The sequence below is a fragment of the Pinus tabuliformis genome, chromosome 5_1, assembly GCF_031772625.1.
Source record: "Pinus tabuliformis cultivar Carrire ecotype Pingquan chromosome 5_1, CPIR1, whole genome shotgun sequence".
In the NCBI taxonomy this organism is placed as follows: Eukaryota; Viridiplantae; Streptophyta; class Pinopsida; order Pinales; family Pinaceae; genus Pinus; species Pinus tabuliformis.
In genome coordinates this window covers 515,919,003-515,936,114 of record NC_142305.1, presented here as the reverse complement: position 1 = coordinate 515,936,114, position 17,112 = coordinate 515,919,003, and positions in this window count along the sequence as shown.

Sequence of the window (17,112 nt, the reverse complement as noted above, 5' to 3'; positions counted from 1 at the left end):
GAGATGCTACACGTAGAGATGCGCTAGTAGAAGAAGTTGTCACCTTGTCCCCAAGCTATTCATCTATCTCTATTTAATTCATCCCACCTGTCATAGGGATAGGGAAACCTTTAGATATATCATATTTATATCAAGGCCAGAAAGTCAGAGTAAGTTCCATACTTGCCTTACTACTAGCTCTACTGGTTTACATTTCTCATTCTTGTCAGTCAGTTGGCACTTGTCATGCATGGAGAAGTAAGTTGTTGTTAGGGTAATTAGTTCACCTCACACTGGGGACTACAATATGACTGGGTACTCTGACTAGGGACTATCAGCAATTTATTATGGCTATGATGGGGACTATTTTGTTCCAACTCAACTTCAGATTGGTTTGTTGAACCAGGTATATATATGTCATATATATACCTTTGAACATATCATGAATATAAGGACAGGAAAGTCGTATCATATTTAGATATTTCAACTTATTCCAGCCATTTCAGTCAGTTTCTCTCTAGAATATGCTCCTGCAACACCCTTTCCCACTTCCATAGCTGATAGGAAGGAGAATAGAAGTGATCCAAAATATGAGTCCGTGGTAGATCCATCGAGCATGACCATCCAGCATGAGTCCTGGGGTAGGTTAGTAAGTGAGTAAGTGGGGTTTTCACGTCTGCTAATCCAAAGTCAGAATGCCATTTCAGGAGCTTTCCCTAGGTGGTGTTGGTTGTTGGAAAGCCTACTTCCCATGAGGTTTCTTCCATGAGGTTGGCAGGAGAGTTCTTTCTCTATGAGTAGGATGGATGGAGCGATACTGCTGAGGAGGTTCCACTACTCTGGTACACGGTCTGGTCTGGTACGGTCTGGTCAGGGCAGCAGGTACCGGTCTTATCAGGTGAGGTGAGTTAGGCCAATAGTGAGCCATCGAGAAGGGATACTTTTCACTCATTTTTCACTACAGGAATAAGGGGACTATAGCTCTTCAGGTTCCTATTGTTGTTCCAGGTCTATCTGATTCTGATTTCTCGGTGTTTATTAACCGATACAAAGCTTAAGTAGGCATTTACCAGGGCTAGCTAAGAGGAAGTAAAAAATCCCACCCCGTTTCAACAAATGAGGAGACTGCTGAGACACCAAAGGTAAACCCATGCAAAAAGAAATGGTAATAGAGTAGTGCATCAAAGTAAACCTATGCAATGGGCAATAGAGTAACCTGGAGGGAACTGCGTTCCCCTTCCCCTACAGAGCTGCATAAGCACCTGATAGCAAAGAGACAGCTAGCTCATAGGCCTTCACAACAACGGAACTACCATGGTTGTGAATTTCACCCTACTGCCCAAGGGTTAAAGATCCTTTCTTTGGTTACTACTCCGCTGCTGAGGTTCCAGAAACTGGGCCCGGGGAGAGACATTTTAGGTGTTTTTCCACATTGGCCTCATTAACCCATGTTCGTTCCCACCTTACAATAGAAGAAGTTGTAGTTTTATAGTATTTATCTCTGCTAGAGCCTCCGAGTAGTAAAGCCCATGCACTCCTTACATCTCTAGCTCTCCATGGGTTGAAATGTGCCAATGAAAAAGAAATAAGAACAACTGCTTCTTAGAGCTGCTCTATAAAAGAAAGCTTCTTGTTGTGTCCTTTGAAATAAGGAGAAGAGACCTCTTATCTGGGAAACCTAACCTGCAGACCTCGCCATAGCAGGTGGACCTACTACAACACTCACTCAACCTATTAATTACGATATCGCCCATGGAGACGTTTACCTTGTCCATTGTTTTGATCCCAATTCCATATTCCCATACAACAAGTGAAGGAGGCTTTACGTAAGGTTTACTACATAGGCTACACGGAGCTATTACTGCATCCACACACACACATACACATTAAGCTACTATATTGGAATGCACCAGAGAAACTCTAGTTCTAAATAGGACCAGACCTAAGCAGTAAGAAGGGGTATAGCTCTTTTACTTTCTTGCACTTTCATCCCGGGAGTAGTAATAAGAGCCCAGGTAGGTAGGTAGGTACGTCTTCCTCCATAAGTAAGTGCTCAGGAGGTCATTGTTATCTGGTCAATAGCCCGTGTATCACATCAGGTAGTAATTCCCTGTGGTTTACAATGGTCCAGACCTAAAGTGAAGTTGCATGCATGCCTCAAGTGTCAAGACGGTTCCAGACCTCCAGTCAGTATCCAGGCCTATGTAGTCAAGCTGCCATTAGGTTTCGAAGAGGTAGGTGCACCTTTCCCATAAAGTTAGTTCAAATTAGAGCAACAACTTCTAGCCTATAGAAACAAGCCATGGAGTGAAGCTATAATGTATAGCTTTAGCCTTAGTCAGTTCCATGGAATAAGGCCTTATTAGATACTGCGCCTGAAACCGAGTTCCATAGAGTTCAAGCCCCATAAACAACTAGGCTAGCCTTTCCAGTATCCCATTCTTTGAAAAAGAAACTAGTTCCCTTCCTTTCCCTTACGGTCAAGCGGCCTTACGGCACCTTAGTTCCCCGGCCTCCTCAAGACAGGACACTAGTTAGTCTTGCCCTTCTTGCCTTAGTTCCCAGTCCGTAAGTGAAATCTCTCTAGTTCTGATTCGATCTCTAAAACTTCTCCTATTGCCAGACTAGCTCTGTGCATCCAGTAGTTAGTAGTAAGTGACAATCAATCTCTAACAACTATGTTCTCTCTTTGTTGAGTCCAGTTAAACTAGCTTGTTTTCAACAGTGGTAGAACCAGAGAACTCTATTTATATATGAGCTCACATGGAGAAGTTGAACTTGTCTCCTGGGACGACTAAAGAGGAGAGGAAAGACCCTTCCTTAACAGTCCAGTTCCATAGGGCCCACTCTGAAGGCTATAGCCCAGTTCATAGTTCTAGCCTCTTCTATAGACAAGCCTTAGAGGGGTTTTCATGGAGAACGCTACCCCATTATTCTTCTTATTATAGAAGGGGCATTCTCCACCTTCATTTATTCGTTTCGGGGTCAAACCGACGACTCCTTCACGAATGAGGAAGGCGGCGCAAAGGGGGCTGGAGGGCTTGTTAAAGAAGGCGGCAAGGGAAGGGGGGGAAACTAAAGGCATTTTCTGGTCCCCTCTTCGGCATTTCATTAAGGTTATTCCTTCCAATAAGTAAGTAAAGGGGTTCATAGCATGCCTCCCCTACTTCGATTATTTGCTAGCTGAATGAATGGGTTATTAAGGGCAGATAGGACTATTCCCTCCATTGTTCAAAGCGCGCGTACCTAACGTAAAATTATGGGAGGCTAACCCATCGGAATGCGGTACTGTCCTTTACGGAACTTGAAGCGTTTGTGCAATGAGGAAACCCCCTAAGACCTGATCCCATTTCACTTTCACCTCGCCCTAAGACACTTGCTTAGGGAGGCTATAGCATTGAACCCTGGTTGAATAGATCATTGACCCCACAACTAGCTCAGCAACTCTCTACTTACCTTAGTTAGATTCTTTAGAGCATCAAACCCTCACCATATGAATAGTGAGTGACCCCTTCCGCAATTTCCTAAAGATAAAACAAAGTCTTTTCAATTTCTTGAAAATATAAAGAGTTTTTAATTTTCAAATATGTTATCGGTAGTTAGCTAGAGTTATCATGTTAATATTTATTATAGAAAATCATATTTTATATTTTTAAATTATCATGTCAATATTTATTATGTAAAACTATATCTTATATTTTAAAGTTTTTATTGGGTATGTAAATTTTCTGCAATTTCTTAAAGATGAAATGAAGCCTTTTTAATTTTCAAATGTTGGAGTTGGTAGTCAACTAGAGTTATTGTGTTAATACTTTTAGTAAATATTTATTGGAATCTTTAGTCAACTAGAGTGGTTGAGTTAATATTTATTATGGGTATTGTTTACAAAGGAGACAATTTCACTTGGATGGCCATTCTGATCAATTTTTTAAACTAATTGTGGTAATGTTCGAATCATTTTTTTATGATCAAAATCGATTCAACATCATCAAAAACCCACAGACACCCAAAATCTTAAAACTTGACAACTATAACTCATATTTCAAAAAATATGAATGACATTTTGTCAAAAATGTACCAGTATTTCCATTGTTTTATAGGCAAAAAAGGCCTTATGCCTCCTTAGTCTATGTGTTTGTTATGGAAAACCATATCTAATACCTTTAGGTTTTTATTGGCTATTGTAAATTCTCGAGAATTTCCTAAACATATAATGAGGTTTTTTTCAATTTTCATATATTAGTGTCCATGGTCAATTTACAAATCTTGTTAAGATTATTATTTTTTAATTTCTTTAAATTAGTTTCTTTTAGTATAGTTTACATCTTAAAAAGTTTTATATGATTGTTTTTCATATTATTATAAATGATTTTCACCAATGTATTTCAAATCTTATTATTATTATTATTAAATAGACGTTGCTGGTATAGTCTACATCTTAAAAAAATTATATGATGGTTTTTTCTTATTAGTATAAAATATCACGAGTTTCACTACTGTAATGAAGTTCTTTTGAGTAATGTTAGATTTAAAGATATTGATTTTCATTGTATCTATGCATTTCTCTTTTGTGTTAATGATGTCACTAACATCGTAAATACCACATACACCCTACTTTTTTCTAGTTGCTAGTTAACCAACAAATATATAAATTAATCCCTTAGTATCATTTTGATAGAGAAAGTGACTGTGGTTGTAAAGTTGGGATTGATCACTCATGGCGATGGCGATTCCTAGTAAGTGGTTATGGTTTTCTCTTGGAGGTTGATTGCCATCAGTTTTAATGCTCATTTTGTGTTTACAGGTAGTCTCGATGGGAAAGGCTTGTTTATGGAAAGATGGCAATGTCTTTCTCAACGAAAAATGCAGTTTAACTGGGTCATGGTGACATCTTTGTTTATGACTTGGAATTTTGTATAAATAGTGTTTTGGGTTTTTAGATGGATGGGAGTTTGGGTGTTTCTTGGAGTGCACCAAAAGGAGGTTTTTTGGTGGCTCAATTATCTTCAGGGCTAATTTCGAGTGGTTTTTGGGTATCAGGTAAGTCATCCCTTGGACTTTCCATTTTTTTCCTCTCTATCGTATATTTGTGTTGCTTTAGGGAACGTCAGATCTTTCGGTGAAATGTCATGGGTCCCCCCTTCCTATGGGGATTCCCCCCTGTTTTGTATGTGTCATATTTAGGTGTATTTTAGCCAAATTTATGAAGAAAAACACATTTATAAGGGATTTTTTTCTACTTCATGCGGCATGCTAAAGTATCTTCAAGTGAATGGTGATTGTGGTTTTTCTCTATAGGTTCATGAAGTTGGTGAAAATGTGGTTCAAAAGCTCGGGAGAGAGGAGAGTTCACACTCTCTGGCTGAAGAGTCTTCTGACCCTCAAACAAAGCTAAAGAAGAATAGAGTTTGCAAGTGTGAGAAATCATCTGGTTCTTACGATCTAAGCCTAGGGCTCGATGTTCAAGTTGATGAAGTAAGAATTCTAGTAGATATGGATTTGGTGAGCCTTGCTAGGGGCTGAAATTTGTTGTATTGCTACTTTGCAAGAATAGATCTACTCCGAGGTTACTCAATTGGCGATCAAATTCCTCCCGAGATATTTTGGATAGCCAAAGGTTGGATTCAAATTGTTTTTGGTTCTGATGAGGTTGTAAAATGTATCGCTCATTCAATATGGGCTATTGACTCAACTCCTATTACTTCCAAGTCCTATAACCCTCTCTTTGATGCGAGTGGGGAACATATCAATGTCATTTCGATTTGGGTGTGACTGTCTGACTTTCCATCGAATATGTGGAATGAGAAAAGTTTCATGGGTCTCAGGAACAACTTTGGGGTTTATATTCAGGCTGACTATTCTTTCTAGGAAACAGAGCACATGTCATTGGCCCGCATTCTAATATATTTGGATTTATGGGAGAGCCTATATGATACTATCAATATTGGAAGAGGGTTGGTATAGCTCCAGAAGTTGGATTATGAGGGTATTTGATTTCATTGCAAGAGTTAATTTTTGCAATCTCTTTTTCAAATGTGTAACTTTGGAGGGGGCGTGAAGACAAAGTTCAAGGTTTTTGCAAATATGGGTATGTGTGGCAGTCCAAAGGCTAAGGAAGTGGTCTCAATGGATATAGATAATTGTATGGAGGCTTCACCTGAATTGGGCATGCTGAATGTGATACCACAAGTTTTAGTCTCTTTTGGTGGTAGTGAATCTCCTCCTTTGGATGGTGGTGTACTTCTTCACGTGCAATGTTGGTCATTGAATTGTTTTTGCTTGATATTGTGACTAGTTATGGGGTTCTATCTTAAGGTTATGGAATAACGTCACCTATGGTTTCACAACCCCTAGGTTCCTCTCCTTTTTTTTACACTATCTCATTCCTAGCTTTTTTCCTTGTCTTGTATGGATTTTGATGGGGGTTTTGTTTCTGGTGGAGTGTGGTCTTCTAGTTTTCCTTTTGGTTCAATTATTGGCACAACCCATATTCCCTTTCTATGTCCCTTCACAATTATTGGTCATATTTTCCCCCCATATCTCCATCTCCTTGGGTCTTTCCTCCTCCACTGGTGATTTTGGTTGTAGTGAAATATTATATAACCTTCAATATTGGTAGGTTTTTTGTCTTGATGATGGTCTTTTTTGTGGTCTTGGTAAGATTATTATTTCTTCTCCTTATTTTAAATCTCATGGGTGGAGATCTCATATGGATAGGGCTAAGGAAAAATCTAAAGAAGAGTTATCCACCAGTAAGAAGCTTTTTGTTACTAGGGAACTTAGATATTTGTCCACCCAATGCCTTGTTTCCTCATGAAATTCCTCTCTTTTAATTGTCGAGGGTTGGAAATCCCATGAAAAAGACTTTCCCTAAGAATTTCGATTTAAGTCAAGTTTCTGGATATCATTTTTATCCAGAAAATCCTAGGCTTTGGAGAGCCTGTCTCAAAATTATTGGAATATTTTCTTAGTGGTTGGAGTTTTGTCACGTCGAATTCTCAAGGTAGGTTTGGAGGCCTCATCGTTAGGTGGGTGTCTCATAGGATTTAGTTGTTAAATTCCTAGAGAATCAAGTCTAGGCTTGGTATAGAAATTATTTCTTCAGAGATTGCGGCTTATTTCATCTGCATGAATATGCATGGTCACTTTAAGGAGAGGGAAGTTTTTTGGAATCATTTATTTGATATCAGTTGGTGGAGGTTGAGAATTTGGTGCTTGGCGGGTATTTAAATTTTTCTGTGGGCGAGGCTGAATCATGGGTGCCTTAGTCTATGGCTAATAACCTTATGGATTTATTCCTTAATAATGTTATTGGGAAAAGGTTGCTAGATGTTGAGCTTGTCAAGCTCAAACTATCATGGTGAGACCATTTACGTGGGGAGGCCTATATTGCAAAATGTATTGATCAATTTCTGGAGGTTGAAGCTTTGGTAATTAATTTCTCCAATATTTGGCAGTGGTTCAGTTCAGGTGGGGAATCTAATCATTATCTTATTCTTCTAGAGTTGAAAATAACTAGGCCCAATATTGGTTACCCTTTTAATTAAAATTCCTCTTGGATCATAGATGAATTTTTTTCCAAACTTTTCAAGGAGAGTTAGCTTCCTTTTGATCCAAAATTCGGTTTATATGCATCTCGACACTTTGAAAATAATATTATCTATGTTAAGAAATGAGTTATGGAGTTGGACAATCTAAATATATTTAGAGAGGAGCAAGAATTGATGGATATCAAAAAGTAGATTTAGGTTTTATGGAGGCTCTAGTTAGTTTCACTTCTCGTAGGAAAGCCATCTTAGAAGCTCAGGAGGATGTGAGGAATTTGAAGAGTCAAGCTATATCTCTTTGAAGGAAGGATGAGAATATCAAGTTCTTCCAAGCCTATGCCAATGGGTCGGAAGATGTGGTGAGCCCTGGTATTGCACCAAGAATTTTGCAACTCCCAAGGGCTCATAAACTAAAATTATCAACTCGGGGTTTGTACAGACTTTGAGGTGATAGTGATATATGCACATCATATGTGATTCCACTCATGCCAACCTCAGTTATGACATTAGATCAAAAGTGCTTAGAGACCCTTCCTCCTACTAAATAATGAAATGTTGTTGATAAAGGTATAACTGAAAATTTATTCTAGCTATGAAAATAGAAATTCCATTGACTCAACTTGTAAATGCTAACTAATCAATTCATTAAAGGACAAAAGCTAGTCTACTTATAGAAAGAAAGCTATGTTATCTTGCAAAATTCATCAAATTACCATATCTACTTGCAAAAAGGAAGATAATTTATCTTGCATAATTCATCAAACTACCAATCATATTTGCATGTACCATCTACCTAGTTCACACTTTCTTATAAATTAGTAACCTACTTGCATGATAAAGAAACTAACTCTACTTTCTTTTTGCAGTGAATAAAGAAAAGAGTTGGAGTGGCCTAGGACCTTTCCCTGATCATAAAATCATGGGTCAGTATGTATCTATACTAAGTCACAGTTGTACTAAGGATCAAAATTGATGAAGGAAAGTGTTGCTACAAGTTTGTGTAGAAATTTTGAATAATATGACACTTATTCAACAGAGATTATCCTGATTATACACTATTTCAGAAAACATGCATAATACATAACCTCCTCTACGTTGATCATCAATTTACAGAAGCAGAAACAATAACATGCGCACATAGAAGCATCAATCACACATATCAACACAATATTTTCCCGGGGAAAGCATCTCGCTAAAAACCCCAACTATATGCATATTATATTGATTGAGAACATGTAACAAACATAGTACAATACTCCTCACAAGTATCCAGCACTATCTGCACCTATTACACACAATAAAACTCATTATGAGTTAATAATTAGTTTAACAACTCATCATTAGTCTATTTGCAGTTAGACTAATTACAACTAGTTTAACCAAGTCAAACTGAACACAACTCCATCAACTCTACAATCAACTCCACCAAACTCAATTGATTGAGTTCTAACTGAAGTCATGCATGCAACAACTCAACTGACTCATAATGAAAATGTATTTCCTTATGACAGCTGCATGTGCCACATCTGTAGCTCAAACTGAAATGCTCCAAGAGAATAAGATCAAGTTTATAGTCCAAATATTATTATGAGACAATAATATTTGACTTTTCTATTTTTGATAGCCAGTCTAAAAATAGACTTTGATCACTCCTGTTGTGATCACTCCTACTGTGATCACTCCTGCTGTGGTCACTCCTGCTGTGATCATGCTTGCTGTGGTCACTCCTGCTGTGATCATCCCTGCTGGGATCCAAAAATAGAACTTGCGCCATAATTTGCCTGCAGGCCCACTTAGTGAAGGTGACTCCTTTCCACTAAGCTCCATCATCTTGTTGCACACTTTTCAACACTCCCTCTCAAACAAGAAAGGCTACCTCTCAAACCCGATCCTGTAACTCTGGAATGTTCTCCATGCAACACATCTGGCCGGTCCACTTGCTCTGTCATCAAAGTCTCTAACTGCTATTGCCTCTGTCGACTGAAAACTCTGCATCTCTGTGCTCTTCAGTATCTGACTGGTCTAGCCTCTGTCACTTTGATCTCTGACTGCATCTGTGCTGCTGCTAGTTCTATCTACCAGCATTGCATCTGCACTGAATCTCCCAACTGACCTCCTTGTTGGGCTAGAAACACCCTCTGATGCTGAATCTCTACCTGCTGCTGACAAGTGCTCCCTCTCTGACATCTGTGCTACTGCAACATCTCCATGCATCTCGCACCATTGCACACCTCTCTGTGCCACCTAGCACTGTGCAAAACACTTGTGCCTCTCGCATTGCTACAGCCTGCTAGCTATGCGCTGTCCTGGGATTCCCTGCACTGTCACTCTCTCTGCTGCTCCATTTGCATCTGTCTCTACCCAATCAGTCAGTTCCTGCTACTCCACATTGGGGCTCCCGTAGAAAGGTCTCATCTAAGAGGTTGGGTACCTCAAGGATCTTGCCCCTCCTCCTTGGGATGATCAATCTATATCGCCCCACCTCCTACCTGGAGGTATGGCTGCATGTGATCCCTCAGCCCACCTGGCTCAAAGTTTCCCCCTACTGGAGGTCTCTGAATGAGTAGATGTCTCTACTCGATCTCCTCCCAGCTTCCCTTGTTGTGGCTACTCCACAACCTCTTGAAGCTGCTGCACTAATCGTGGCTCCTCCACAATCGTCTGAGACTTCTTCTGGCTCTGCATGTTGAGAGGTAATATTCGCTCCCTCTCAACTGCCAAGTCTCCATCAGTTGCCTCGCTGCTCAAGGCTTTGCATGCATCTTGAACCTCAAGAGCATACAGGTTCTTGACCCGTGAACAATTCTGCTTCACCTATTTAGTGATGATGTGTCTAAGGAAAACATTTCCCTTACTGAAGACTACATCATAGCCTCTGTCTTCCAGCATCGTGATCAACACCAAGTTTCTATTCAGTCCTGGTACATACTTGACATCGATCAAGGTAAGGCGAGCTCCATGCTCCCTCTGAAAAATCCTACACCTGAGATACTATACTTCTCATCATTACCCAACCCTATGAGTATCTAGAGATCTTTCTCCTCCAAAGTACTGAACAAACTTTTGTCACCAGTCATGTGGAAAGAAGCTCCACTGTCAAGAAACCAACCACTTCCCATCATGGATGAAACCATGCATGCGAAGAGTGTGAAATCCAACTCAAACTGTGAAGCAAGTGAGGCTGCCTCACCTTTAGATCCTTCCTGGGATCCCTTCTTGGACTTCTTCTTTGGGCAATTAGTAGCATAATGGCCTAACTCATGACAACGAAAGCATCTCACCTTCGACTTGTCAACCTTCTTCCCATCATTGGAAGAACTGGATTCGTAAAGAGAAACCTTATTCTTTCCCTTCTTCACCTTACTCGCTAAGGCACAGTTCTCCTCATCATGCATAGATGAAGAACTGTCTCTGTGCGCCGTCTAATCTCCTCCTGCACAAGATCCGACCAAAGTCTCTCCCATACTAGCAGTTTCTCCCTTCCATTCACCGAGTCTTGGTAGCTATGCGAACTCTTAGGAAGGTCAAGGAGTGCTAGACTCACCATCCTCATCCGACAGTCACCCCCACACTTCCCAGCTCATCCTGGCATTGGGTGAACTTCATGAGATAGTAGGGCATATTGTCTCCATTCTCACACTTAATGTTTCTGAGTTTTATCTCTTGCTTTGGAATTAAATTCGAATTCCACTAGCTCAAAAACTCAACCACTTCCGATCTAGAATTCATGAGAACAATGTATTTCTTGTACAGAGATTGACTGTCTGGGCATTCACCGGATATTTCACCTTCCAAAAGAAGGATGAATCCAGAGGCTACCTAGCCCGATTACAAACTCTGCCTGAAGAAATAAAATGTAAACACTTTCTGAATAATAGATCCGATGATCAATCCTCACTTGATATCCTGTAAAAATCTCTTCTACAAATCAAGCAGCTCTGATACCATGTAGAAATTTTGAATAATATGACACTTATTCAACAGAGATTATCCCGATTATACACTATTGTAGAAAACATGCATAATACATAACCTCCTCTACGTTGATCATCAATTTACAGAAGTAGAAACAATAGCATACGCACATAGAAGCATCAATCACACATATCAACACAGTATTTTCCTGGGGAAAGCATCTCGCTAAAAACCCCAACTATCTGTGTATTATATTGATTGAGAACATGTAACAAACATAATACAATACTCCTCACAAGTATCCAGCACTATCTCCACCTGTTACACACAATACAACTCAGATCTGATCTCCAAATCTCCTCCGCTGCTTGCCTGCCTCCACTGCACAATACCTGCTGAGAATGAATGAGAATGGTTTACCAAACTCGTATTTAACCTCCAAAGAATCACTCACACTGGGAAAGACGTGAGCAGAGGCTATAATACTTGGTATTGGCCAATTCATTGGCATACTCAATCCCTTTGATTGTGCAAATCATCATGCACAACTATAGTCACAACTGATAGCAATCTGATCCTCTAACACCTGTCCCTGCTGAATTGAACATGCACTGACATGCAACTGAGTTAACTGATGTATTCTATAGTTGCATTATGATTTAATAATTAGTTTAACAACTCATCATTAGTCTATTTGCAGTTAGACTAATTACAACTAGTTTAACCAAGTCAAACTGAACACAACTCCATCAACTCTACAATCAACTCCACCAAACTCAACTGATTGAGTTCTAACTGAAGTCATGCATGCAACAACTCAACTGACTCATAATAAAAATGTATTTCCTTCTGACAGCTTCATGTGCCACATCTGTAGCTCAAACTGAAGTGCTCCAAGAGAATAAGATCAAGTTTATAGTCCAAATATTATTATGAGACTATAATATTTGACTTTTCTATTTTTGACAGCCAGTCTAAAAATATAATTTGATCACTCCTGCTGTGATCACTCCTGCTGTGATCACTCCTGTTGTGGTCACTCCTGCTGTGATCATCCCTGCTGTGGTCACTCCTGCTGTGATCATCCCTGTTGGGATCCAAAAATAGAATAATTTGCCTACGGGCCCACTTAGTGAAGATGACTCCTTTCCACTAAGCTCCATCATCTTGTTGCATTCTCAACAAGCATTTCTTGTTGCACACTTTTCAACAGTTTTCTATAGAGGCCTATAATTCTACAGGAGGGCTTGTAATTCTTCAGGAGGGAATCCGATTGGTTTTTGAAGGTGAAAACGTTGTCTTGAGGGTATGGAAAGGTAGATGGAAGTTGGAACAAATTAAGGGAGGTTGGTTTGGGCCCCTAGCCAAGCTCAAGAGCTCTCGAAGGCTTTTCTTACACTAGGATGACTGCTCTCAGTCTACTAGGAAGAATGGCTTATAAAACAAGGTTTTGGGGCAGAGTTTTAAAGTAGAAGGAGCTCAAGATGGAAGTGGTAAATGTGCCCTTCCCTATAGGTAAACCAACCCTGCAATCAATCACATGCATGCATCCATTTATCATTAAAAAAAATGAAATAAGTTATGATGGAAAAGATGAGTTGAATTTAAATAACTTCTAATTCATGCAATACCACTAATATAATCACTAAACTAACTTCTAAGATACAAAAAGAAAATGTAAACATGACAACTAACACTAATCTATTTCCAAGAAATCATAAACATAATCTTTTTGGATTGTGGTTGTAAATCCTTCCACTCATTCTCCCACAAGAGAGGTGATGTACAGGTTACAACCACAAGATTTTATAGATTAATATTTATTGAAATGCAAGAAACTATGAACTCCTTGGAATCAAGAAGAAACATAACTACAAGAAGAGGGACCAAAGCCTCTAGGTTGGGCCCAAACCTAAGGGTCTCAACCCTCTAAAACTAACTCAGATGCAGCTTAAAATCCAACTTCTCATTATAAGAAAGTGGAGGTATAATACATCACATAAAAATTTAAACTAACAATGTCAAGCTTGAAGCTCAATAGCTACACCTACGTGAACAAAAAAATTGAATCCCAATGAGCTCTACTTCTAGTTTATTTATACAAAAGGACAATTGAAGCAACTCCCTAGAAAGTAGGAGTGGTTCCCTCCTTGATCTTGAAAGTGGTGGATCTTGTCCTTCTTGATCTTCACTTGGACTTGGAGTCACTCGGATGCCAATGAATTTGAACTGGTGAGAGAAGTTACTGTGATCCTAAGCCGAGTTTAGGGAGTTAAGGAAGTGGACAAGCCCCCTAGATTCTCTCCTAGTTTTCTCCATCAGGCCCCTGCATAGTAATAACCCGAAAAATACTTCATTTTCCTGCAATTAAACCACATTAGGCCACATCCTATGAAAAACACCTTATGATCGGCAAAAATGATAAGTACAAAAAGCCAAAAATGTCACATGTGTCTACAAAAGTGACTAGTCAATCACTGGTGGTGCTCCCTATACGACACCACTGCACGGGCTACCTTACGCAAAAATCTCCTAAACGGTCCAGGGACTGCGACTACAAAGCGCTGAAGCCTGATAGGAATGTCATCCATAGTAGTCTCAGGCATATCTGCCGTCAGACGCTCTAGATCATGCTCCAACTCAGCTAGTACTTCTGCAGCCGCGTCCTGTGGGGCCGGTACCGGTGCAACTGGGTGTCTCCTCTCAAAAGGCCGGAGGTTGGCTGGGCGCTGTGGACCAACATCTGCATTTTGAAAATTTTTACTGTCAGTTTTGAGACGATATATATAAAAACAAAAAAAATACATAATTTAAAAACTTGTGAAAAATAAAGTACCTCTGTCATCCCATTGTTCTCCCTGTGGAAGAACCATGTCCGGATCATGTCGAAAATCTACTCCGGTGTACAGAAAGTCCTGGATCGAGAAAACCTGGTCCTCCAACCAGTGAAAGTAACTATCAGAAAATCGAACAACTGTTGCGCCCTCGTCAGGATGCCGGGCCATCACCGCAACCCATCGTACCAGCTTTGGCTCCCGAGGACCCAAGATATCAATAGTGAGTTGCTGAGGGATCAGCATCGGAACTCTCTCTAAGGCAAAGCTCACGACTAAAGGCCCATATCCAAAAGTTTTCAGTCGTCCGTTCTTTGCCTTAGTCAGTTGGCTCTTCACACTAGCCGACACAGCATCACACCAGTTGAAAATGGTGCCTTGGTAACAGTCAATTGCCATCCGCATTTCGGACCCAGAAGCAATGTGTAAAGCGGCTGCGCCGCAAATTCTGGTAACCGTGAACGCTATAACTTTGAGCTCACGCAGAGAGATGTGTTTGATCTCCACGCCTTTCGAATGGTGTGCACCAGGTGTGCACCAATCTTCCCGGAGACTAACAAGGGATTGGCCACCCGGCCTAGTCCCGGCTAGATTGAGTTGCTCGCCTCTGTTTGGCAAGCCAGTTAGAAAGTATACATCCGAGGGCTCTATCTCGAGCTGGTGCCCTCCTATGTAAAAGCATTGCTCTTGAACGTTCCATCTCTCAACCAGCCATTCTAAGAATCTTACCTGAGCCCTCATGCCCGGTATGGCCCAGTATTTGTATAACCCGCATGCTTTTAGGGCATCCAGGGAAGGTTGGTGTTCTATTGCAGTTTCATCAACCTCTTCGTGCTCTCTTTCTCTCCAATCCAACATGGTGAGTGCCCTACACACCAAGAAATAATGATTAGAATTAATTTGGGGAAATTTGATTGGTTATTTGTGAGGATTGGGGTTTCAAATTCCGCGTTCCACGGAGGACGCGCCCCGCGTTTGGAACACAGGGCGTCGGGACGCAGCTGACCTGAAGGTGGGCTGCGTCCCCCGACCATTTTCCTGTATAGGAAAAAGTCGGGGGACGCAGGTCACCCGAAGGGAACCTGCGTCCACCGAGGAGCGCATTTTGAAACCTAAACCCTCCCAAAAAACAAGACTAAAACCTAAAAAACAATTTTAATCGGATAGAAATGAAGAGTAGGATGTTGTAAAATACCTGGAAGAGACGTCGTTCGATTCTGACGGTCGGATTTTCCGCAGCGACCACGGGAAGTTTCTTGCCCAAAAGCCCTTTGTTCAACCTCAACAGTAAAACGGTAAAAATGACATGGTAAAAGGTCTTTTTATAGGTTTTTTGGATGAATTTGTTCATTTTTCACCATGAAAAGATGTTTTTCGATGTATTTTTGCCTATCTTAAACAGGTATGAGTAATGTGTTGCTTTTTGTGCAGGACAAAGGTATTTAGAGGGAAAATTGTCATTTTTCACGAACCAAAATATCAGAGTCATCTTTTAAGCCCTTTTCTGACTCCTAAAATATGAAAAGATTGCCGAGCGTTTCTTTTACACTCGTTAAAACGAAATTAAAAGACGGTCCCCTTATAGCTCTTTTCTGACCGTAAAATCAGGAAAAGATTGCCGGGTTTTTGTCGTTTCAAACTCGATACGGAAATAAAACGATGTGTCCTTGATCGCTTTTTACTTTTCAGGTCAGTGGCACTAATTATGAAAGTACTCCTTGGTCGCAAGATCAAGCGGTTCCCCCAGGTATTATTTTATACTTTTTCGGGCTTGAGGGACACAAATCTACGAAAAAGTTCAACTTGGAGTCTTCTTAAGTTTTTCAGACTCTCTAGAATTGAAAAACACCGAGTTTCTCCTATACTGGGCTCGTTAAACATTTCACAGTAAAGGACCTGTTCAATTACAAACAGGAACGAACCACTCCTTCCTAGGGTTCGAATCAAAACTAGGTTGGACTCATCCGAAGGATGAGCTTATAATCAAGCATATGTTATCCTCCTCAAGCTTGTTAAAAATAAAGAGGTACTTGCCAGAAATGGTGGGGGAAAAGAGAGAAGAATGAACCTGTTTGTTACCTTTTGTCTCAAAAGAAACTTTATTACCACTCTTGAACACGACACTTTTCATTCACCTGGGTTGGGAAATCTTTTACCTCACAGTTGATCAAACCACTTTGAAAGTCTTTAACCGGGTTCTGGGGATTAACTTTGAGTTGTTCGTCACCAAGCCATCTGTCGTGTCGTTATGTGTTCAAGAGGTCTGCAAGCAAAACTTTCATCTGCAAAATACTTGTCATCCATTTGACCATCCCTGAGTCAGTCCTTACAGCAACATTTCTTCAACTTGAACGATGATTTCGTGTTGCGGCTTGCCTGCAACGGGTCACTTTCTATCGACATCAGCACATTATCTAGAGAGATGACTTAGAAATCGTCAGTACCTTGAAGTCTGCATGCATCAATGGCAGGTTTCTCGCCTTTGACGTCAGTTTACATCATTGACTTTCGATCGAAGGATTCCGTGAAATGTTCGACATCAACTCATTCATTCACATCTCATGGATTGTACTGGGTACTTTGAGAACCATTGACATTACTGGTGGTCTCTCTCACGCTTGTTAACAGTTTACATCATCGACTGGTAATCAAGTGGTTTCTACCATGTTCGACATCAACTCATTTATTCGCATGGCTAGAATCGTACCAATTCGGGACGTAGAAATGAAGACCCTGGATCTAGTTTCCACCATCCAGGCTGCGAGGAGTTTTGTATTCATTATCTAAGTAGACTAATCATAAACAGATGGCTGTGTCCATACTGTGTCTACAAAAGT